General features: G+C 42.9%; 1 protein-coding gene and 1 long non-coding RNA gene across 12 annotated transcripts in view; one reads left to right on the top strand and one right to left on the bottom strand.

The window, feature by feature from the left end:
* Window positions 1-25,927, top strand: part of AOPEP (aminopeptidase O (putative)) — a 1,364,679-nt gene that overhangs the window by 868,000 nt on the left and 470,752 nt on the right. The window lies entirely within an intron of this gene.
* LOC138287562 (uncharacterized) overlaps window positions 22,359-25,927 on the bottom strand; it is a 202,480-nt gene continuing 198,911 nt past the window's right edge. The window contains exon 5 of the long non-coding RNA XR_011202235.1: window positions 22,359-22,444. This is a non-coding gene — a long non-coding RNA (uncharacterized lncRNA). The remainder of the gene's footprint in view (window positions 22,445-25,927) is intronic.

The following is a 25,927-nucleotide window of genomic DNA, read 5'->3' as shown; positions in this document are numbered from 1 at the left end:
GAAGTTGTCTGGGCATTTGGGTAAGTCCCACAAGAAGAAGAGTAAGAAGTTGATGAGGTCTTCAACTTCACCCCATCCATTGAAGTCATCCAACAAGAGTGAAAATTGTCATTCGAGGCCTGCCTCCACAGCTGGGCCTGTGCCTAGGACAGCACTGCACCTCTCTGAGTTTCCAGAAACCTGAGCCACCCTGCCCAACTCCGTGAATTTTATGAGTCCATACACATCATATTTGGGTGGCTCCCAGACGGCAGTGGACTGGGCACTTCCCCATATACTGGCATGGTCTCCTCTCCTACTGTGGCTGTGGAGGAAAGAGCCTGTTTTGCTATGGTGATGAGAAGATCAGCTGAGGTCCTTGATCTTAGCCTGCCCTCGGTGGCAGTCAAGACTACTTCTATTTAATGAAGCCCTTGCAGATGTCCTGCTTGGGACCAGGTCCAAACCGTGCACAGGGGCCCCTGTGAAGAGGACCACTCTTATCACCCACCCCAGGGCGCTCCAGTTTCTTCACACAACAACCCAGTCCAGCGAGATGGTGGTCCAAGCCTCCACCCCTGTGGGCATCCTGACATGTTCCCTACTACCCCACCGGAAAGGGAATCCAAAGACTGGATACCTTGGGCAAGAAACCAGCTGAGCACTACGGTCTGTGAACACTACATGTTTTTTGGGCTGTTACTCCCACGCACTGTGGGGATTCGGTTATGCAGGTGTTGCCCGTGGTCTTGAGTGGACCCGGACCATACTCTCCCAAGTTATGGCAGATGTGAGAGATGCAGCCAACTTTATGATCAGTTGTGGGCTGGACACGACCGACTCGATAGGCAGAGTGGTTTATTCAACGGTGGCCCTTAGGCAACACACCTGGCTGAGGACGACTGGCTTTTCAGGGGATGTCCAAGCTTCAATTATGAATATGACCTTTGATGGCTCCCGTCTCTTCAGAGGCAAGGTGGACTTCTCACTGGAGCGATTCAAGGATAGCAGAACTAAGGCCAGGTCCTTGGGCTTCTCCATAGACCCCAACCTACCCCAGTCCACCTTTCGCTACTTTTGTGGCCACAAAGAACTTTCCACTGTGTTCTTACCCTCCCAGCCACCATGGCATGCAAGCTCATAAGCCTCTGCATGGTTCAGTACGCTGTACTCCCAGACCCTATAGATCGGGCAGCCTGAGGTCAGGCCAGTCCACCCCCCTGCCAGTTGCAGCCTCTAAACCTCTTTAGTTTGCCCTCCAACCATCATGGGCAACCAGTGGGAGGTAGACTATGCCATCACCTGCACCACTTGAGGTCGATTACATCAGACCGCTGGGTTTTCCATAATGTTCAAAGGGCCTAGTCCCTCTCTTTCATGACTACTCATCCACCCATGCTGCCCTCTTGTAACAGGCTGATAGCGGACTATCTCTCTTTACTCCGCAAGGGTGTGGCGGTTCTCTTGGCCAAGGAAGCCCTAGAGAGGTTGCTGACGCCAGAAGTAGGTCAGTTGTTAGTCCCATTATTTTCTGGTGCCCAAAAATGACAAAGGCCTTCATCCTATTCTAGACCTGTGCCCTCTCAATTTCATCTTGAAAAAGGAGAAATTCAAAATGCTCACCTTTGCTCAAGTTTTGTCAGCCCTAAACCCGGGAGACTGGTTTGTAGCATTGGACTTCCATTATGCTTATTTACACATTCCTGTCTTGCCTGCCTACAGGCGTTACCTGTGGTTCATGATGGGCCACAAGCACTTTATGTCAGCACTTTTGCATGCTTGAGTTTGCAAGGTGACTCTCACTCACAGATGCTTTTAATCTCAAGAGAAACGTTTTGAGCTTTTTGGCCCATACCACTCTTGCCCAAGCTTCTCAACTAGGCTCAGGTCATCCTTGTGGCTTTGGACTGGGCTCTGAGAGTTTGGTATCCCCAGCTGTTGAGCATGGCCATCAGTCCTTCTATCAGGCTACCTTTTAGGGAGGATCTTCTGTCGCAGCAGCAGGTGAGGGTTCTCCACCTGAACCTGTCAAATCACTACATCACGTGTGGAGGTTGAGCGGCAACAGTTGACTGCATTCCGCCTTCTGCCCAAGGTTATCTTTGCAGTCAGGCGTTCCTCCACCAAGACGGTATACGTCTGCTGCTGGGGCAGGTTTGTGGTTTGATGTGTAGAAAATCAAGTTGACCCTCTTTCTTCCCCCATTTCCCAGGTCCTTCTATTTATTCTTCCTCTTACCCAGCAGATCTCTGCATTGGGCACCTTGAAGGGCTATCTATCTGCCATTTCAAGCTTTCTGCGGTTGCCTGATCACCCATCCCTGTTCAAATCCCCTGTTGTATATAGGTTTTTGAAAAGTCTTCAACATATGTTTCCACCTTCACCCTTTATCATGCCTCACTGGGACCTGAACTTAGTACTCACATTTCTGATGTGCACTCTCTTTGAGACACTATACAATTGTCCTCTGAGGCTGATTACCATCATGACGGCCTTCCTAGTGACAATAACATCTGCCAGAGGGTCAGTGAGCTCCAGGCTTGGTCATCTAAGCCTCTGTAGCTCTCCATCTTTCAAGACAAGCTGGTTCTTCATAGTAGAGCTTCCTTTCTGCTGAAAGTTGTCACTCTTTCATGTAGGTCAGTCCATCACCCTGCCTTTTATGCCCTACCGCATTCTTAGGAAGAGGGAACCAATCCATCGACTGGACCAAAAAGGTGAGCTGTCACTCTACCTTCACCACGTAAAAGAGTTCCTGGTGGACGAGCAACTCTTCGTAGGGTAGGTCAGAGCCAAGAAGGGGAAAGTTGTGCCGAAATGGACCATCTCCTGGGGGATCGTGCTCTGCATTAAAATCTTCTACGCACTGGCCAAGAAAAAAAACCCTGAGGGTTTGCATGCTCATTCCACCAGAGCTAAGGCTGTGGCAACTGCATTAGCACACAGAGTTCCAGTCTGGACGTCTGTCATGCTGGAACGTGGGCCTCTCTGTGCACATTCACCAAGCACTACGGCCTAGACAGTAAGGTCCGTCGAGATGGGCACCTTGCCCGTTTGGTCCTGCAGGACTTTTTAGTGTGAAAGAGTTTTGCAGACCCACCTCTGGGGGGCGCATTGCATGGGTACCTATTCTAAGGTAAGGAATCTACGGCTAGTAGTCTCCATCAGATTAACAAGTTACTAAATATAGGCACCACACGTCACTTCCGGTGCGGACGACAATGCAACGCGGAGCAGAATGATGCCACCTACCAATGCATAGGGGTACTTGTTCATGATAAATATTGGATACAGTCTGACACCTGGAGATAATTCTAAGGTAAAGAATCTGCAGCTAGATAGCGTCTCTACCAGATAAGGCACTACCAAAGATAAGTAACTTGTTCTTCAGAGGCACAAGAAGTAATTGCAAACCCTGCAGAAACATAGAAGCCTGTCAAACATCAAGAGAACCATAAATGAAATGGCAAAGAGCAAAACATTGAGTCCAAACATGCCATGTCTCTATTCTCTGCATCTACTTGATTGGGGAGGCTCCATGCTTGAAAGAGGATTCTAGACCATTAATTTTATTTAGGAATTCACATTCTTCTGGCAATGCAGAAAAGTGGCACTAATTGACAATAAAGAAGATAAATCTTACCCAAGTCCTTTAGTCAGACATGCCTTTATACATGGCCTCAAAACTCTTCACCAAAACTATACTCTTTAATTCTTGGGATTGGCAGGAAGCGTAAATGTTTACTCCTGTCCAGGGAGGTGTTCACAAAGGCCTATCAACCATAAACCAAATTACTGTGCTGTGTACTTAGTCGAAAAATACAATACAAAGAAAGACCTGATCTTTCTCGACTAAAGCATAGGATTCAATACTATGAACAAAAGACCCTGTGGAACATACTCTTGAAGCTGTAGATTGAATTTACAATGAAGATCATAATCGAGAATCTCTGGAGTGAATCAACGGCCAAAGTCAAGACTGGAAAATGGACGAAAGTTGAGTACCGTCATAAGTAAAAAAAAGGCATCAGACGTTTCTCCCTACCCCCTTCATAATCACTACTCTAATCATACTTAGCAGCCCATGTTAGAAGCTACCGAGAATGTTACATAAGTTCAAAATGAAAAACATTCCCATAAAGCTCAGTACAGATGATTGTTTCCTTGTGGCCTTATCTACAAGGGACGTGAGAGATCTGCAGGAGATGGAAGAGAGCTAGTCTATCCCTGATTGCCTAACTATGAAGAAGGCACAATCAACAAGCATTGGCAAAGCCAACAGAACTCACCTTTGACTCTGCCAATTCCTTTTGTTGTTGCTGTACAGCATCAGTAAAAATGCAGATGTGTACAACATAAACCAGGGGTGGGGGGGAGGCATGCCCACATAGTGATGTAGCTGTAGGTGTGCCCGTGTGTCATGATGCATGCACTTGATCTGTGTGCCATTTTTTTGTTTACTCAGGTGAAAAAATGTGCCAATGAAGCAGCGCAAAAAGCACTTTTATTCATAAAGCGATGGGCTTCCAGCAGCTTGCTGCCTGGCCCTTTGCAAAAAAGGTAAAATAAAAAAAAATAGGATGGCAGGGGAAGGGAGCAACAGAGGAGTGAGTAAGGTTAGTGGGTTGGTGTGAAGGGAAAAGATACACGTCGAAGAATGCAACAAGGAGGGTGGGTTGAGACAAACATAAGGGTCAGAACAACACAAGGGACAAGCACACTGGTGAGAGTAACACGGAGTGCCGAGGCAAGGGAGAAAGAAGCACACAGCTGAGACAGAGCAACTCGGAGCTCCGGGGAGGAGAGGAACACAGACGAGAGAGCAACACGGAGCATAGGGGAGAGAAGCACATGAGGGAGGCAGCTAAAAAAAACATGTGCACTCTCATGAAGTGCTTAAACAAAAAGAAAAAAGTAATTCCCTAAAGGTGAGCAGTGGACGTACACCAGTAAAGAGGCTAGTTTCCAGGGGAGAGATAAACACAAGATAGACAAGGCAAACCATCAAATAAAAAGCAAGCAAATCAGAGTGACAATACAGCCAATTAATGGCAAGCAGTGGGTGGTCTCTAAGCCCACTGTAATATTTTAGCAAGCTGACAAAAGGTATTTTGCCACCAGACAGTTTGTGCTGTCTGGTAGGCTTGGCTTAACAAGCATTTGCAATTGAATTGATCTCGTATTTGCTAGAGTTAGAGCTATTGGCGTTGTAAATTGCAATGTTTTTTACCCATGTGTTTTGGTTTGGAATGGAGTGGATGTATGTGGTGTGCCATGGAATTATGTGGTTATGTTGTGTTATGCTGTGTTATGCTTTGTTGTGTATGTTATGTTATGCTATGTTGTGTTATGTTATGCTGTGCTATGTTGTATGTAATGTTATTCTAAGTTATGTTGTGTTATGTTACGATATGTTGTCTTATTTTACGATATGCTATCTTATGTTGTGTTATGGTATGTTGTGTAATGTTATGGTATGTTGTGTTATGTTACATTATGCTATGTTATGTTGTGTTATGTTATTCTATGTTGTCTTACGTTACGATATGCTATGTTATGTTGTGTTATGTTATGGTATGTTGTTTAATGTGTTGTTATGGTATGTTCTGGTCTGTTACATTATGCTATGTTATGTAGTGTTATGTTATGCTATGTTGTCTTATGTTATGCTATAGTATGTTGTGTTATGCTGTGTTGTGTTATGCTATGCTGTGTTGTGTTATGCTATGATAGGCTATGTTGTCTTATGTTGTGTTATGTTATGCTATGTTTTCTTATGCTATGCTGTGTTGTGTTGTGTTATGCTAGGTTGTCCTATGTTATGCTATGTTATGTTATTCTGTGTTGATGTATTGTGTTATGGTATGCTATGTTGTGTTATGTTGTGTTATGTTATGTTATATTGTATTATGTTATGTTATGCTGTGTTATGTTACACTATGTTGGGTTATACTATGCTATGTTATGTTATGATGTGCTATGTTGTGTTATTGTATGCTATGTTATGCTGTGCTATATTGTGTTTTGTTATGTGTTCTGTTATGCTACGTTGTGTTATGTGTGTTATGCTATGCTATTTTGTGTTGTTATGCTGTGTTATGCTATGTTATGCTGTGCTGTGTTATGCTGTGCTGTATTAAATGACATGCTATATTGTGTTACGTTACGCTATGTTGTGTTATGTTATATTCCATGCTATGTTGTGTTAGGCTACGCTATGTTGTGTTATGCTATGTTGTGTTGTGCTATGCTATGTTGTGTTATATTATGCTGTGCTATGTTGTGTTATTGTATGCTATGTTATGCTGTGCTATATTGTGTTCTGTTATGCTATGTTGTGTTATGTTATATTTCATGCTATGTTGTGTTAGGCTACGCTATGTTGTGTTATGCTATGTTGTGTTGTGCTATGCTGTGTTATATTATGCTGTGCTATGTTGTGTTATTGTATGCTATGTTATGCTGTGCTATATTGTGTTCTGTTATGCTATGTTGTGTTGTGTTATGTTAAGCTATATTGTGTTATGTTAAGCTATATTGTGTTATGTTATGCTATATTGTGTAATGCTATACCATATATACCGTATCCATATGGGAGTCCCTTGCTATGTACATCGTGTATCTCTTTGCATGGTTGCAATACCTTTAATAGGAGAATATCCGCACTTCTCGGTAACAAAAAGGTACTCTGGGATAGTGAGTACTGACACAATTAAATGTCCATTGCAAGCGCTGGATAGCTTTCATGGCAGTGCACGGTTCACATTTAAGATGCATGCAAATACTGTCATTGCTGTGTTTATTTGTTTACTGAAGCAATGCCGATGCTTACAAACCAATGCGGACTTTGCAAGTAGGGGCATTCTGAAAACGGTTATGGCATGCATCCAAGAAACTCTGTATGCTGACGGATGGCTGTCTGAGGACTGAGTCTGTAAGATGAGTAACTTAGTTCTTAAGATGAGTCCCACTTACCACATAGACCGGGCTTACTGAGCAGAACGATGGCAGATTTGAGATGCAGCCCTGAAAGACTGGCACATTGAAGAACATTGTATTATCAAAACCCGCCAACGCCTGAACAGCAGTCTAATGAGTGAGCAAGCCCTCGAAATGTGTTCAAGTTCTCTACTATAGTCTGGCAACATTGTGGCATGAAATATTATCAGTCCTGATGGCACTTTATTTTCTGGCTCATACATTTTGATGTGCTACCTTCCAGGCATGCGACCAGTGGCATACATTATTCCCTGGTACTTACTTTCAAAATGGTGTCATTTAAGCTGTCAAGTGAGTATCGATGGGGATTACGTGTAACAGATAGGCACTACTATGCCGGTGCCACAGATATTTTCCAGAGTGCATCCGCTGTTCTGTACTGGTAGACATTTCTCTACAGGCGCCGATTTTAACAGCAACCTTTACCTCGCTGTGAGTGCATGCCCCTTCTGTACATCTCCTCTTCTCTCCCCATTTCCTTTGTTCTGACTAGGCTGGATTGGCAGAGCAGTTTCTGTGAATGTTTGTGTTGTGTTTAGGTGTGACTTACTCCTGGATTCCCAAGAGTAAGGCACACTTCATAATAAAAAAGGGCTGTGAATAGGTAGCATGGTGCCCCCCCACTCTTTCTCCATCCCCCGTACTTTGCCTCTCTACTCTCCTCCCACTCCCATTATCTTGGAGTTGAGGCTGGGAGTGTTCAGACAGCACTAGTGATCTCTGATTTTCCAGGTGTGGTGGTGGTCATTGCGTTCACCGCCTGTATATTACACAGTAGGTTTTGAAGGGTCATGCATGTAGGCAGAGGGTGAGTGTAGTTTACTTGAGCTTTGATCGAGTGGTAAGGCGTGTGCCTATTAGATTTGCCACCCAGCATCATGAAAGTGCCCGCACTAATTTGGTTAGAACCAGTGTTTCAATAGATCTTCTGAAGTCCAGTTATGAGAGAAGGACCTTCACTCTGCTAAACAAGTACAGTTGATCACGTGCAAGTTCTATTTGTTGTACAATCTAATAACTGACGCTGAAACTCAGGGCCTTGATGCTCCCTAAGAGTAGGGTACTGGTGCCTTCACAATTCAATGCTGAGAACCAGTCTGCACTTTGCTGCTTGCTGCCATTGGCAGTAGTGATGAATTTCATATTTGTTGCGTTGAGCTTGATAGACGCTTTTGCCACACATGCGTAAATCATGATGAGGGAGTTTTCAGACCGGGAATGTCATAAATAGGGAAGACCCTGAAGTATAGCAGTGCTATATGTATATTGATGAATTCTGATGTTTTTGTCAGTGCGTGGGAATCCAGACATCTCAATGTGCAGGTTGAAGATTCCAGTTGAGATGTTGAAAGAGCCTTGGCGGATGTCATAGGGTTTTTGGATGGGCTCAGACCTGGATGGTCCCATTTAAACAAGATGGCATCTGATGTTCAGATAGGATGTGATTCATTGCCATTAGAGTTAATTGTGAGGGTAAGAGTGTCGAGAAGCTCAAAGTATTTGACATGTATTTAGGGCTGCGGAGTGATAGTCGAGGAGGAAGAGATATAAGGTGCATTGTAGACAAGTTGAAAAGCTGCATTCTGTGCTGTATTGCTGCCTGAACACTGAACAGTATTCCTGAAGGAGTTCTTCATGTTCTCTTTTAGCTAGTTAGTGACTGCTTTATTGGTGATCTTCTCTAAGAATGGTAGGCAGGTATTAAAACAATAATGTGAAGTCGTCAGTATCCATGTCAGGTACATAGTGTCTTTATCCGCTACACTTAACCTGTAACATTTTTGTTATTATTTGTGATCAGGCATTCTAAAGTAGTACTCAGGCCATTGGCCTTCAGAGGATGGGAGCCGAGATGAATATTCCAGTATTTAGAACCGTGACCTAGAGGTCTCACACACAGATCTCAGTAGCGGGTGCCCAACTCACAGTTTTATTAAACTATACATGCAGGTGTCCGTTCTAAGGCCTACCACAGAAGGAGGTTTAGGAAGACATTAGGTGAGATGTGTTTTCATGTCCCTTTCTGTACCGCGGCAGTGGGTGGTAGCAATGTATTTCAACGCTGGTGGTGCTCGAACACAATCAAATGTTAACACACTACAAGAGCAGTCTAGCGTTCAATCCCAGCCGCAACCCCTGTGCAATGCAAGACTGTCAACTGCCTTCAGATGCGTCAGTGCACTCTACCTTCAGGGGCATGCCCTCCTTTCACTCCAGCACCTGTGAATTGCTGGAGCATGTACAGCACCCTTTCTATGCTACCGCACACTTGCACTGCAGAAGAATTCCCTGCATTCACTTCCATCCTCCGCAGGAGGGCACTGCCTTGAGTTGTGTCAAGCACAAGTGCACTGAGGTAGTGTGCCATGTTTTGGACTCCAGGCTCCTCTGCACTGCGGTGCTGGCACACTCCCTTCTGCTCCAGCCTGTGCACTGTGCCCTGCAGAGGCCTGTTAGTCTCTCGTCGAACTGCAGCACCACTTGTGATGCTGCAGGGGCACTTGTGACCACATCAGTATCAAACCCTGCTGGGCTCTGAATCCAAACCCAGACAGGCAGTTTTACGCCACTGACGAGCCCCCAAGGTCCTGATTCCAGGCACACCCGTGGACTGCCTGCCAGGGTTCTGTAGATGCAACCAGTGCGAGGGAGGGTGAGAATGCAGGTAGTCCGTCCAGGCAGCGACCAACGTGTGACAGGGCTCAGTCTCCTCAGTAAGCAAGAATTACATCTGCTCCTGCTGTGTGGAACTATCTCTCAGCTCACACAGCTCGCCTGCGAAGAGGATACATCTGGCAGTATCCTTTAATCCATTGAGACCAACCTTCTACCCTCCTGCTGGAGGAGATAAACACAAATTAAATTCCATAGTGGCACTTCGAAGTGTAGGGTGCATGTCCAGAATAAAGGTTGGCCCAGTCCTTCCACCCCCCCTACTCGCACCTCCCATTGCTACAGCCGTGTTCATGAGCATCTTATGGTAGTAGCACGATGCTTGCAGTGACATATTTTGTGTCTGATGTTGTTCTGTATGTTTGTGGCCAGAATACGATGGTCTTAGTGTGCAGTGATATCCGAGTAGTTAATGTGTCTATCACCAAATCCACTGTTTAATTTGTGACTATTCTGGGTAAAAACTCTCCGGCCTGGACTGGGGAACCAAAAGCAGTCCTTGCAAAAATGCGCAAACCAGCCCCGCTCTCTTTGTCTCCTCGTACTACCTCTCGCTTTCCATTCATCCGTCCATTCTCTATCTCTCTTCTCCCTCTCTGATTGCTTTCTCTCTACCGTCCTCCTCCCTCCCAAGCGAAAAGTGACCTCACAGACATTGTTCCAACTGAAGAGAAGCGTGAGCATGCAGCATACAAAGCTGTTTGCGATATGGACTGTGTTGGCGGTGTTTTGAAGTATGGATTATTTGCCGTGTGGCAGCTATGTGTGGTGTTAGAGGACTGATAGTATATCGCGACCTGGGTCGCCATTTGGCCTTTAGGAGTCACTTTTCGTTATTCATTGAGAATCTTAAAGGAATGAGACCACATGTACGTAGCGTTATGGAAATATGAATTAATACTTGCAACATTTTAAGAGGAGGCTGATTGCCAAATATGTCCAGACCCTGAAAAAAAACCCATAAATGAACACTTTGAGAATATTTAATTGAGATTGCTCAATTATGCTGTGAGAGAATTCAAAATATAGCCCTGAAGAAGCAGTATACACTGCGAAACTCATGTTGGCTGTTGGTCATGTAATAAGATTCATTTTGATTTGCTTTTAACTGTTTGTATTGTGATTACTTAGGTACAGAAGAGCTCACTAAATGTTAGCTCGTTGTTATACCTTTGTAAAGGCTTCTGAATATGTTGTAGTAAACAATTGTGATTTTTAATATTTTGGTGCGAAGGAGGTTGTTTTGACGCCTCTCCAAAATTAATTTCTTTTGGATCTGTTACAGTGGAGGTATTGACTTTTCAGTGTTTTACGTTTTTCAGAGCTGTGCAGAGTAAGCATACTTTTTGGGATGTAGATAGTTTTTTTCCTTATTGACTTCGAAACTGCTGTTGTAAGCTCTAACACTAAGGAATGTTTCAAACCATATTTATTTGTGTTATTTTGAGAATTTGGAAGCATATTCTACATTTTTTTTGCCAGTTAGGGGCATTAAATCCAATTTGATTTTTCTCTTAGACCTACCTTGTCGTTATCAATGAGGTTGGTAGAATGCTAAGAGCCGGATGTCTGTGGTCGCGGGTGTCCTGACGGTGTCTGACTAATGATAAGGCTGCACCTGTTAGGGTTTAGAAATTTCTACTGCTGTAAATTAAAAATCGTGTCAATAAAAAATGTGCAGGTCAGTGTTGTGGACAAATCAACTAAAGGATGTGACACAAAGAGCCACACCGAATCCCTCTGTTGGGCCTGTCAGATCATTCACTGCCCAGAGGGAGGTGTTTTATTCTTGCCTTTGTCCGTTTCATTCTGTTGTGTCGTTTGTGGTGCAGCATTATTTGAAAGCAACAACCCAGTCCTTGCTAATAAATTCTTTTTACAGTAAAGTTGCTAGGCTGATCCCTTTTGTTTCCATCAGAGAGGAGTAGCCTTTGAATGCCAGCCCACCAAGGCGGTTAAAGTCCTTGACCGCTGCCTCATTATCCAACCTGAGTTTCCTCGTCCTCCCTCAAAGCTGTTGTTTTTTATGACCATTGGTTGGTTGGTGGGGTTGAGAGGTTGCTATTGCTCAGCTTCTCAGATTTCCAGTAACACTGTGGGTCTAGGACAGAATTTGTGGGGTCAAAGCGGCATGCCCCTTCTCTTCATATGGCTTTTCGGTAATTCACCCATGAATAAAAAAGCAGGGAAGGGGGTCCGGGAAGTAGCAGTATGTCAAAAGTGTATTCGCTTAGAACAAACTTTAAGCGCTTGTCCATATCGACATCGGATTTCCACTAAGAACCCTCTCCATTTTGTCTTCGTAAACTGTAGTAAGAGAGTTTTGAAACTGGAAATTGAGAGAAGCTTCTAAACCTCAACTGCTTTAGTTTTATTTTGGCACAAATTAATAAAGAACCATGTTTTTAGAGGTAGTTCCTGAATAGGGTAGCATTATTTTCTTTGTAACCTCTTATGTGAATAAACAGTCTGAGAAAGGCAAAAACACCGTAGATGGAGGAATGCAAACAGGATACGTGGACCGGCAAACCAGTATAAGATTCCCACTGCAAACCCAACCGGAGACCGGCAGACAAAATGAGGGCTAGCTGTAAGAAAATGAGACGTGGGCGCTTGCTTCTTGCAACGTTTCATGTATGTGTATGATGCAAATACTTACAGCAATGCAAGATTCCAAATGCAGAACCAACCAAGTATTTTTATCTATCCATGAAAATGTTAATGCTATCACTTGAAGAGATGGGTTTTTGATTTTCATTTTGGGGTTCATTCAGCTGCCAATGAATATACAGAACAGATAAGTTAAGGAGACATGACTTTGTTTTGTAAATACTATGAATGGTTTCTGAAAAGTGATTTCAATTGTTGGTTAGTGCCACCCGTGACAGTCTGAACACACAATATTTGAATTAGGACTTAAGTAGATGGCCTTAATCTGTAGTTTAATTAATATAAATTGTGTTTCAGGTATAGCAGAGCATAAGCCGGAATAGTGGTGTCGGTAGGAGGTAGTAATTTTTTCATAATTCTACAATTTAGAGACAGCCCAAACAGTGTTTTTGAGTTTTCAGACTTACGCTGCCGAGCAGACACCAGAATTGTTCTTGGCCTCCACGGTGTGCCAGAAGAACCTTTTAGATGAACAAGTAAAGGTTACCTTTACATGTTCATTTTGTTTAAGTTTACAGCCATTCCCTGTCCGTTAAAAGACTGACAGGGGTGCTTAGGATTCTCAGTATTGTAAATTGAGCTGATAAGCATTGTTTCATTTTCAGGGTGTTCTGTCCAAGCCAGTTGTATATTATCGAGCTTCTGATGGTCTTGAGGTCTTAGTTAACCTAGGATTTACTTTGTATTGGGTTCAAGGTGAATGCAATCCGCCTCTGGTGGTTATCTGCCCAAGTGTCAAATCCAATTCCAAACTATAAAGGTTGGTTGCGTAGTGAGTGACTTTATATAAATATTAAATAATAATGGTGAAAACTCTCACCCTGCAAGACACCACAGGTAACTATGGTATTGTTAGATGGATGGTTTGTGTAAATCAACTGAGATCACCCATCTGAAGATTGGAATGTGACATTTGGTCATTATTTTAGATTCTTCTAGTCTCCATGAGCTAGAAAATCAAAAGTTGCCAACAGTTCGGGAAGAATTAGACAGGTTACAAATAAAGGTGTCCACAACCATTCAACATGTTGTGTCTATATAAGACTACAAGCCTCATTGTCAGTCACCCAACACGTGATGGCGTGTGGTAAATATATTTCTCATGATCATGCCACAAAGTGATGGAAAGTGCGCTTGAATTAATCTCAAACGCTGGCGATCACTCGGACCGGATTCCAGACCATTGTTTTTCGCCCAGTGTTCCCCTCTAATTAGACCAGCTATATTCAAATTAGTAGTTTCTGCCTTCACCATTAAAAGCAATCTAGCCTGAACTATTAGGTTGCCTCTGGATGGAAGTTCAAATAACCTCAGACCAGTACCTCAGGATCCAGGCATCATAGGAGTAGTACATTTTGAAATGTTTGAAACTTTTAATTTTTATGTACCTTCAATACTTCTTAACTTAAATGTATTTGCACATTTAAAAAAAACGAATGCCTGGCTGATAAATCAGACCATCATAAATATTACAAATGTTATAACAATAAGTGTTAATTATTATATTTACACTAAACAACAGGTAATCCAGGAAAATACCTATTATCCTAACCATAATATCTTAATGATATTACAGGAATATAATTGATTTGTTTGGAAGACCCTCACCCACCATATAGGTAGCATTCTTCTTCAGCGGCCCCTTCCTTGCATTGGGCCAGCGGGTCTTAAACCGAAATGGGTTTTTACCCTTAGTAGAGGACTTCTTGTTGGCTCTACTTCCAGTAGTGTTAAGAGAAGGGACTTGTCGGCAACAAAAGGAGAATGAAACAAGAGAAGGGTTACTAAAGCTACCTACTTGTCGATAAGTGGTTTATTCCTGGCACCAGTGAGTAGATTTAAGTACTAAAATGCAGGGTGTTAATTAGAGTCTGTTAGGAGGTCATCATGTTTCAGCTCGTGTCGAAAGCCCTATTCAGAGTAAAACTGCTTTCTTCAGGACTGAAGACCCCTTTCGGCTTTGTGTATGTTTTGCTATCACCTACTCGACTAGTGTTATTTTTAAGTAAGTGTTTGTTAAACTTGTAGTGCAGATGCAGCTTTATTTTCAATCACTACATCATAGTGTAAATATATGATTTCGCACCAGGTAAATTAATCTGTGGATTAAATTGTCACCATCCCTAGGAACCTGCTACACTTGTATACAGGGTAGGAGAGCAGTAATTATTCATCTGGTTATTTATAATGATACGCATCTATTAATCACAACAATCAAGTCTGAAGCATGAGCTTACTTGTTCATTTAATGTGGTGTTTTAGATAATACTGTGGAATGCATTTGAAAATTACTTTTTTCACAGTTTTGGTGATACCACTGAACACAAGCAGCGCTGGCTTTAGGGCGGGTGCGGCCTCACTGGGCCCTGACCTGGGCGGTGGGCACTGACCAAAGGGGGGGGACTGACCACAGGGGGTCACTGAGTTTAGCAATAACATACCATTTAAAAGCACCTGCTGCAGAGTTCCTTGTGTGTCCTACTTTCAGGCAGCAATAAAAATGTTAGGATAACTTGTGATTAATGTTCCTGCTAAAGAGAGAAATTGGAGTTTAGTCTAGTGGCAGTTTTGACTCGCCTTAAAGTAGCGCAGAGGGTTAATGTGCCTGCTGTCAAGAACAGATTTGTTTTTTATATGGATAACTCAGCGGATTCGTATAGCAAGCTTTTACAAGCACTTTAAAACAAATTAAATGTATATGAGAGAGGGGCTATGGAGAGCTGAAGGGCACTTTTGCCGAGTGGCAGTGAGGGGATCTGAGGAGGAAGTCATGTGGGTGGGGAGTGCCAGAAAAGATTGTCGCACCAGGCACCACAGTGCACACAAACAAGGGTGAAAAAACATGCAGCACCCTGCACATGCCTAAAACATATTAAATAGCCTATTCTTTTGGGCTTACCCTAATATAAATGGTAGTTTTCTTATTGCATGACTTGGAGAGGGACACCACCAGCTCAGTCTATACTATATAAAAACAATGATCATTTGGCAGAAATTTGGTGCAAGGGTTTTACTGTAATAGTCTTGTTTTGCAAGTAATGCTATTGAGACTGTTATCAGTGGTCTTATCTTGCTCTTGTACATTCCGTTGATGCTTACCGTCAGGCGCACCACACTCCAGAGGATGGAGGCGTTTAAGTATCCTGATGACCAGGTAAGCGTGGCTGTATGATTACATTATCACTCATATTTACGCAGTTACCCCATGAATGTGGAATCAGGCCAGGAAAATGTCTTGCAGGATCCTGTATGCTAATAACAGTCTACTGCTATGCCCTTCACTGCACTATGTATAACTGGTAATTTACTCATATCTGTTTGAATTGGGATTTGTGTGATCAAATGCGTGAGTCAACGCAACGTTGCTTCAAGAGCAAGGTGGAGGATGGCTAAAGTTGTGTCCTATGCAAGGATGTAGATATTGACTGTGTACTCTTTTTTGCATTATCAAGAGTTATGCTGTCTATTGATAATACAATTTCCCACAATTACGTCTCTTGAAGTATCACCTTGTAAGAGGACACCTGGTCACACATATTCTTCTGAATATTCTTTACTCTGAGGAAATAGCATTCATTTGCTTATCCCATTGTGAGTTGACTCTTCCAATATGCCGTCATTTTCTGGGTTTTGAGGTTACTTCCTCTTCCTACTCTGTTAACTTCTCTGTGAAGATAGAAAATATGCCAGCCTAGCCGAGGAGTCTGCTAATTAAAAAACGGGGTTTCGTTTGTGCTCTGGAGTTTCTTTCTCTCGGGAAACGGAATGGCACTGAGGACAGACTAACTGAAAATTACGTGGCCATGGTGGTGCAGTCCTCTGTGCAAACAGTGGTCCTTTTTGGTAGAGGGCACACTGTTGCAGGGCACAAATTGTTGCCAATTTCGGCACCTTTTGTGGCATCAGTTGTAACATTGTCTCGGTGGCAGCAGGGCAAGCCTCGACCTGCGGAGGAGCTGTGGAAGAGTCCTTTTCAGCTGAATGGTTTGCTGTCTCCCCTTGAAGTGTTCCTAAGGTTAGAAAGTGTTTGCATAAGTGTAAGCACGTGGCTGAAGTGCCTCCCTCTTCACAGTCTAGCAGCATTAATCCACTGTAGGCCAGAAGGCTGGTGATTAGGGACCATGAGGTGCACGCCATTTGTGGGGGTTCCACACACAGGACACCACATCCTCTGTTGTGGTTTCCTTTCTTTGCATGCTGCGGATGATGACAATGGTTAGGATGTGAGGAATCTGGTTTAAACAAAACCTTCAGAGCCCTTCAAAGTAATGCCCTCTATTTTAACCAAATAAATTTCAGCGTTCTGGAGTTTGAAAATGGTTCCCTTCTCAATCATTTAGGGAATTTCTGTGATATTAGATGTGCAAATCTGTTTCTCTAGCAGAACTTTGCTTCCCGGGAACGTTGGGTGTCAGGTGTGCTAACTTCCTCTCCATCTGATGTCCTTACTACAGGGCTGAGAGATGGTTCTTTCAAAGGTACACAAGAGGTGTTGTCGTCCAGAGCTGCAAAAGAAAGCATTTCCAAAGACGACCCCTTCTTAGCAATAGCTTTTTGGCCAGGAATGGGCACAAAGGATTCCATCTGTGCCAGACTTTAAATTGTTTATCAGTTTTATCCTGCTATGTGAAGGTGGAAGGGATACATTGACTCGGAGATTACCTTGTATGAACAGATTGATTAGTGAAGGTGGACCTCAAGGATGTGTATCTCTCTGTCCACATTTGCTGCCTAGCAAGACATGTGGTGTGTTTGAGATCAGAAGAAATATCCGTTCTTGTTTTTGGACTTTCCTCATTTGCTTACAGTTGTGGAAAACTCCTTATGTCTGTGGCAATTCCTCGGAGTTTGAGCGCAGGAGGTGAGTTAGGATGACTGTGTACTGGGATGTCGTATTTTGTCCAAGAGTAGTGCAGTTTTATTGTGCAGGTGGAGTTGGCATTGTCAGTGTTTTAGCTATTGTGGGCTGTGATCCAAGCAAAAATGTCGGTCTTTCTAGCATCTCCAGAGATGCAATTTCTTGGTTTTGTTATAGACCCAGTAAAGGCTTCACTCCTCTTGCCACAAAACAGTTCATAATGGTAAAGTGGCACATTCTCTCTGTTCTTATGTTGCCTCTGGAAGAGGTTAGCTAGGATTGTGGAAATGGTTCCAGCATCCACAGGCGGGAAGCTGTGCATCAAAGAAAAGGCATCCTTTATCCAGCATCAATTTCCTTTACTCTGCATGCAGTGAACAGATTGGTTTGGTGCTCTCCCATATGAAAATGAGAATGGAATAATCCATATGTGGTAAGATGCGCATATATTAGAGTTAAACAGCAGCAAAGTTCTGTGGAGAGCAAGGTCCAACTGGTCAGCACAACACAAACTGGCCGAGACAGTTGGGCTTGGATGATGCAGGAAGTGACCGCAGTCTAAGGTTGATGCTTTCCTTCAAGGGACCTCATATGTTTCATGTACTCTTTCTCCCTTTTTTCCACAGGGATACAGGGCGTCCCTCTTTACTTGCATCATGGATTCACAGTGGGCATTCAAGACTGAGACATCCTTAGCGCACCCACCCGTGTGTGTCTAGTGTCTGTCTGTAGATTGCCCTGCTGCACTCCCATTGGCAGAGTCCTCCGCAGGAGTTGCACAGACCACTCTGTTGACATCCACCTCCACCCTGGTGGGGCTGGAGGGGCTCTGCCCCAACACTTCTGTGGGCAGTTCGCCCCTTAGAGTAAGCCAGTGGTCTTTAAAGGTTTTCATGCTGCGCGTCGTTGTGTAAAAAAGTCACAATTATTTTATCAAATTGTTAGCATTAAACATAGTCAAACATTGCGGTTATGTTGGATAATCCCTTTTAAAATGCAAAACTTGTCAGCTCTAAACGTAGTCACACATTACATTTATGTTGTTATCCCTTTTGAAAATGCAACCAATCGATAACGAGCATTTTCAATGCAACGGGGCTCGCATTTGCTCGAGTTGGAGCTATTTGCGTTGTAAACTCCTAACCTAACTTTTCTTGCCACACAAATTAAAAGAAAAAAAACACAGCGCGATCGCGCTATGAAAAATGCAGCGCGATCGCGCTATGTAAAATGCAGTGCGATCGCGCTATGTAAAATGCAGTGCGATCGCGCTATGTAAAATGCAGCGCGATCGCGCTATGTAAAATGCAGCGCGATCGCGCTATGTAAAATGCAGTGCGATCGCGCTGAAATTGAAAATGGAAACACAGAGTGCAATCGCCCTATGTAAACCCCAGCGCGATCGCGCTGCGGGGAAAATTAACAGATAACCAGGCTCAAAACATCGAGCCTCATATGTTTCTAGTAGTTTACCGGTGCTGTGTAGGCGGGTTAAACACCGGAAAAGGCATGACGTATGCATGCCTTTCACAAATGAAAGCAAGCAGATTTTAAAGCGCAAGCCCAGGAACCAATGAAAGAGACTGACGTGACCCGGGCGTGGTTTGAAGCCCAAAGGGAGATTACTTTATGGATGGACCGCTTTGCGCTCGCCCATAAAAACAGAGACTGTTTTCAGCATAATGCTCGCTTAACTTAGTGGGAACATAGGCCACAGTTCCCCATCAACACGACCCACTGCAAGTTTCTCTAAAATAAGGAGATTGAAAGCATCTTAGCTGCTGAGATAGATGCTTGTTCGGAACAGATGACAATCCGGTGGTTGAAAACGAGTGTTCTCTTCAGTGTCCTGACAAACTGTGTTGAAACACAAAGGGATTCTTTTGATGAAGTAAACAGGTTTTATTGTTATCTGTAGCAACCCCCCATCCCCCGCCCCCCAACCCCGGTTCTTCGTCACATTTCCTTAAATGCTTCCTCTGTCCTTTTAGAATACAGCACATTTTCTCCACGTGAATCACACGTTTTGGCCGCTTTCACTTTTCATGGCACACTGGGCGGATGGGCAGAGTTCCTGGCACTGATTTCTCGGTGCGGTTCTGCACACATTGCATACAGCCTTGGTGTTCTGGCTCACACGGGGGCTGATGTTTAGCGGGTATTATTGTGTAATGAACCTCCTTAGATTTCGCTGTGCCATCGGGGCTTAGAAAGACATGCTGTGAGAGTCGCACCGTCTAGGTCAGCGGGCACACTGCGCAGAATATAGGGAACCCATTGCTGCAGAATGTGTATCGCTTGATCTAGGGCAGGGTTCTGCAAAGTCGGTCCTGGAGAGCCGGGTCCATGCCAGATTTTTAGCATATCCATATTTAGAAAAAAGATGTTTCAGAAATCTACAATTTTTAAAAGTGGACATGCTAAAAATCTGGCATGGACCCGGCTCTTCAGGACCGACTTTGCAGAACCCTGTTCTAGGGGTTAATTTGTATTAAAAATAAAAAATAAAAAAAAAAGCAAATGCCAGGACCCAACTTATCTCAGGAAGACACCAGGACTCTCACCATCCACTGAAACCTTCACACTGATAGAACAGTGCCATTTTGCACTATTCCAAACCACTTCGAGTTGTAAGAATGGCCTAAACACGCTAGTTCATTATGTTTTTAAAGTATAAGGGAATGTGAAACACGTTGCTGCTCTTAATAAAAGACAGCACCAGCATGTGGTAGAGTGTCGTAATAAGGTTCCGGTGTTGGTAAATAAGTGCTGGTTCAAATTAAGCACTGTCTCGGCCTCATTAAATCTAGCACTGTCAAAGCAGCCAATAATCCGGTTGCATTTTGATTTCTTCCTATGAGATTTAACAAAGCATTGGCAAAACCACTAGGTCTCACCCTTGAAAATTATTGGCTTTGCCCATTGTTTTTGCTGATGATGTGCAGCATGACCAGAAGGAAAAAAAAAAGTGCTTCAGCTGCTGTTTCGTTTTGTAGATTCATACATGCATGATTGCGTGTGAATACACCTGTCATTTCTCACCTGCTAGGGCCATTTTTTATTAATTTGCCTGTCTGACATGGACCTGTAAATTAAAAAAAAAAAAAATACAAGTAGCATCTAAGTACTTTTTTTAAGGGGGCGTGGACAGAAGCAATTTGATGCCTGAACATGCCGAAAAAGCATAAATAAAGTAGGCATGAGGGGGCAATAGAATAGAAGATGGAGGAAAGTGAAAGCAACAGGGAGTGGGAGAGTAACCCAGGGGTGAGGGATAGCACACCCAGCGAGAGAGACCCTCAGAGAGCAGGGGAGGCAGGGACTTTGGCAGCGGGACAACATAGGAGAGAAAGCTTGCAATACGAGAGAGACAACAGTATAGAGCACGCGGGATGGGTATTTGGAGGGGAGAAGTACATAAGAGAGACAGCTGGAAAACACCTCCACTCTCATGGAATGTTTAGGCAAAATAAAAAGTAGTTCCCTAAAAGTGAACAGTGGAACACTATAAGTCAGCCACTCAGAAATAGTAAAGTGGCTATCTTCCATGGGAGGGATAAACACAAGGTGGACGAGCTGGGAAGGATAGCGGTTGACTACAAGGCAAGCAAAAGACAGTGGCAATAAAGCAAACCAATGGTAAATAATGCGTCTGGAAGTTCTTGGTAAGCCCACAGTAGGTCTGTTGCAAACTATTAGGCTTAACTTAAAAAGCATCCTGTCACAAAGAAACAAAGCAAACAATATTGCTTAATGAATACAGTGAATCAGTGAGATAAACTGTTTAATGTTTAATTAGTACTTTTGAGATGTAAACCAGTTCATAGAAGACCCTATTCACAAAAATGTCAAAGTAATAGCGGAAATTGGCATCTCTTCCTGAACATACTTTTATTTTTTTTCTATTCACAAACATTCCCAGAAGTACACTTGGAAAGCTGTGGAAGGTGGGGGCTGACAGGCATATTTCTGGGAAAGTCACGTGGCTTCTCCAGTCGGGTTCTGTTCCCCAGTGAGGAATTCTACTTAGCATAAAGTTCCATGGGGAAGGAATGGAGTCACCTGTGCAAAACACACTTTTTATCTCCTTGTGTAAATTTATTTTCCACTGTAAAAAAAAAAGCCCTTTTCCCCTACCTACACCAAATAAATGGGTGATCTGTTCCCCTTCCCACCCTGTAAGTGTTTCTAGGGTGGAATAGGGTCGGATCAAAGTTTGAATATGCCCACAAATGTACATGTTTGAGAGTGTGGCAAAATGTCCAAGGCAAAAAAAAGGCTGGGATCCCCCCACTACCTCACCCTTTAGGTGGGGCTCATGGCTGCACAGACTTCTTTGTACCCGAGGTGACAAAATATGCATTAGTATATGCAGTAACACCTGCCAGGAATCTTTTCCAAAATTCCTGGAAGGAATAAATATGGTGTGTTTGGCTTTAGACGTATGCATGTGGTTAAAAATACATTTGTGAATAGGGCCCAGTGAGCCTTGCAGACACCTGCATTTTGACTCCAAACCTCAAAATCACTGACAGCTAATGCAGGTGGTGATATCATCACCCAGAGTGTAAACTCCTGGCAGTGAGATAATACATTTTGTGGGTCACTTAGACGCTGACGGGTGGTCTGTGGAGGCTGCAAAATGTGGCAGAGGCCTTGCCACCATTCACCTCACATTGAGAAACAACAATGGCTCACAGTAATATCATTATGAATGACATAGGAGGACTTTGATTTATTTCTGGGTGGAATCAATTTAAAGAGAAAACAAAAAACAAACAGAATCCCCACTGACTTATCTCAGAAATACATTTGAATACACATTAATGCAATTTCTATACGTCACGAAGATGCTCAGTGCTCTGGTGACGACACAGTGATATCAAGTTAAATATAAAAGTGTGTATGAACAAAAAAAGAGGCAGTGATTGATATGGATAATAAAGGAACAGGAAGTTTGTTAGTCCACAAACGATCGTTTGCAAATATTTGTCATCCTATCAATGCTGTGTGTTGACGGCATTATATATATATGTAATACATTTCAATACGATCTGAGAATCACTCAGTTTTACTAATGAAGACAAATCCACTCGAAAAACTGTTAATGTTCATAAATACTTTTTTCATTGTGATCACAAAAAACGTCTCCATTCTCGATCATAAAAGATCAAGGAAGTACCACTTTGCCACCGTCAATCGTGAACACAGCAATTCAGAGAATACCAAAACAGACGTTTTTCACGACACAGCGCTTCCTCAGGGCTGTTGGGTCAAACATACATATGTATTAGTGCAGACCAAAAACTTAAAGAACGAAAGAATTAAAAAACATGAGAAAACATTAGCAGACAGGTTTAGAATTTCGTTACAAGAAATTTGAATGGTACAGTCTATTAGACTGAGAGCCATTCATAGTAATAATCTGCTTAATAATTAGCCATCATGGAACCAAAAAGAACCAAAACGTACTAGATCCAAGTGTGGGAGTTACTTTTGAGTAAAGAGGACTAAAAGAGAAGAAAGAAGAGAAGGAAAAAAACTAAGAAAGAAGTATAAGAAAAGGTAAGCAGCAAGAGGGAAAGAGGAAAGGCATATCATTTCAGTGGTAAGCACCAATTATATATCAGTTAAGATATATGCGACACTATAATTCCAGATGTCAGTTGAAGTATTTTGTAACACAACAGTTCCCCATCATGCTTGATAGGTAACATGAAATTTAAAAGCACAAAATGAACCAAAGATTTGCATGAATTCAAATAAAAATAAAAAATGAAATAATCTTTTACAAATTTACTATTCAGTTTGAATACTGTAACACAGACACAATAAAGAAAGGCCTTATGATTGATAGTGAAGTAAGTCTGATTTCACTACAAGTTTTTTCTTTTATGGTTACATTTTCAAGCATTTTACAAATATCACAGTAAGGTTAATTGTTTCGTTTGACAAGTAATTTTGCCTGAGAATAGCATTGGATGGAAAAAATACATGTTTTTGGAATAATGCCAGAGGTCAATCAAATGTAGAACAGAATTTGGTTATCTGTAGGTTTGGATACATTTGTACATATGTTTGTTTTGGAACCTTGGTTGGGTTATTTTTCTTTTTGATATTATTTACAATAAGACAGCCCAAAATAAGACGCAGGTACATTAATGGATAATTTGCCATGATTCATTGTGGGATCAGTGCTCTCTATTCAAATGATTCTTTCAATATTTTTTTTAATTTTAATTTCATACGAGTCTTTGGTTCATTCTGTGTTTGTAAATTATCTGTTACCTATCATCTGTTGTGGGTGTGATAATGAGTGTCCCCTGATCTGGAACATTTGTTCCTACTTGAACTTCTTTGTAAGTAATTGACATTGCTGGTCCACTTGTGTTTTTCATTGAAGTGATTTGGATTTGATGAATCTATTTGTGTATGTATGTATGTGGTTTTTGTAAAGCGCAAACCTACCCAAATAGCAGCCGGGCACTGTAATGGGTCATAGGTAAACACAGTGGGTGATTGAAGGGGAAGTTGGGTTCTGAGAGTGGATGTGGAATGTTACTTTATCATCTTGTGCTGTTCTTTAAAGACATGCGTCTTCAGCTCTTTCCTGAATTGAAGCTGGCTTGTGGCAGTCCTGAGGGATACACAGATGAGGTTCCATATCCTGTGCACATACATGGAGAAGGCCTGTTGCCTTGTGTTTTCTTTTTAGCAATACATCTCAACTCTTACTGTGTCCGGGGCCACCAGAGGTGGTGAGCTTATCAGCCAGATAGGCAGGTGCTGGTCACGTTGGCTTTGTATATGATGAAGCTGGCCTTGAAAGGGTGTGGGCATGTGAGGGGAGTCAGTGGAGTCTTATCAGGGTGGGGCTGATATGCTTTTATTTTTTCAGAACCTTGATGATGTTTACTGCGGCCAGTGTGGTCTGGGGAGAGTAAGTAGAGAGACGTGGCACCAGCCCATCTTCGTTTTTTTGCTGATGTGTTCCTTGAGGGTGAGGTTGGTGTCTAGATTAAGCCAAATGATGTGGCTTTGAGTGAAAGAAGGCCTTTGCACCACTTTGGGCTCATGTCATTGGTTATCATAATAACAGCCTCTTTAGACTTCAGGGGCTGGTAGCCTATAAAAGCAATTGTTTTTAAAGTTTCAGAGCTGATAACTGACATTGCAAAATGAGATAAAAACAGAACAGATGCTTTGAGCCATGCTCCTCGCAGGGGTTGCAAACATAGCGTTCTACATTTTGGCAATCTAATCATGAATTTCTGAGAAAACATCTACCATGCAGTATCCGATGGAAATCGCTCTCATTTACTGTGAAATAACTTCTGCTAGTTAGGGAGCACAGCTGCCATGTATCTCTTCTGGCGTGACACCTTCAGCCATGGCTGGCTTTTTAGTTAACTGTACTTAATATCCAGTGACTTGTAGTTCAGTTTGGCATTATTTGTTTAGGCAAACAAATGGCATCAGCAAAACGCAGAGGCAAAAAGACCAGTGTTAGACCTGACATATTTGGTGTGGGATTCCCCCAGACTTTTTTGCTTCACCCCATTTTTTGGTGGCATTAATACATTTTACCCACCTAATTAGGACATTTAACTTACTTATCAGTCGGTAGTAAATGATACTACACATACGCAGGGCCTGTAAATTAAATGCTACTAGGGTAGCAGCACCTATTGTGCCACCCGCTAAAGTAGCTCTGTAAACATGTCTAAGGCCTGCCCCTGTAGCACCGTTTTAAACTGCCATTTGAACCTGGCAAAATATGCCTTTGGCCAGGCCTAACCCCTCCTTTTTAATCTTTTTAAATCACCCTTGAGGTAGGCCCTAATTACCCCTGGGGCAGAGTGCATACTATTTAAAAAGAAGGACATGTGGGTTTGAGTTTTATATGCCTGGCAATGAAAAGCTCCTAAAGCCTTTTTTTACTGCTGTAAGACAACTTCTTGCATAGACTAGTACTGGGATAACCTATTACACATAACAAGTGATAGCTTCAGTTTTGGGACCAGGCAGAGAAATGCAGTTTCCACTCAAATTAATTGTAATTTAAATTCCCCTTTAGTTGGATTTTCAGTTACAATTTTGAAAGTGCCACTTTTAGAAAGTTTACATTTTTTGCCCAAACCAACTGTGCCTCTCTGCCAATGTCCTGGGTCACAGGACTATGAATGGCTCTTTTGTTGTGGGTCGTGTATTCTCTCCAGACATGGGGACAAAAAAGGCCTAGATATGAGAGTAATGGGTCTTCCTGATTGGATGCCTGTGGAGAAGTTGTGCCCTGACTTGATTGCACTTCAAAGGGCCAGGCCTGCAGCACACACATAGGAAAGTGACACCAGGCATCCCCTTGTCTTTGTCACCTTAGACAGTTTGGAGCCAGGAGAAGGGGAAGAACTGACCAGAACCAGTTTTGGGGGCAGGTCAGGAAATTCCCCCACACAAACTCTGGCACCAAGTATAGAAGTGGTACCTCCAGAACATCTCATCAGAACACTCCTAGACCAAAGGAAGATTCAGAAGAAGGACTGCCCTTCTGTCTGAAAAATGAAGATTGGACCTGCTTGCCTTGAACCCAGAATCCCCAAAAGTCACTCCAAAGGTCAGTTGACTTACCTCCCGTTTGAACTATGAGGACAGAACAAGCTTACAGGGGCCACCCTGCAACTGTACAGCTGACTGGTGCCAATTGGACATGCTTCCTAAACGCCAGGTCCAAATACATACGTTTTGGGC

Source organism: Pleurodeles waltl, chromosome 1_1 (genome assembly GCF_031143425.1).
Source record: "Pleurodeles waltl isolate 20211129_DDA chromosome 1_1, aPleWal1.hap1.20221129, whole genome shotgun sequence".
NCBI lineage: Eukaryota > Metazoa > Chordata > Amphibia > Caudata > Salamandridae > Pleurodeles > Pleurodeles waltl.
Note: the sequence above shows the minus strand (reverse complement) of the source record. Positions and strands in the feature narration are given on the sequence as shown.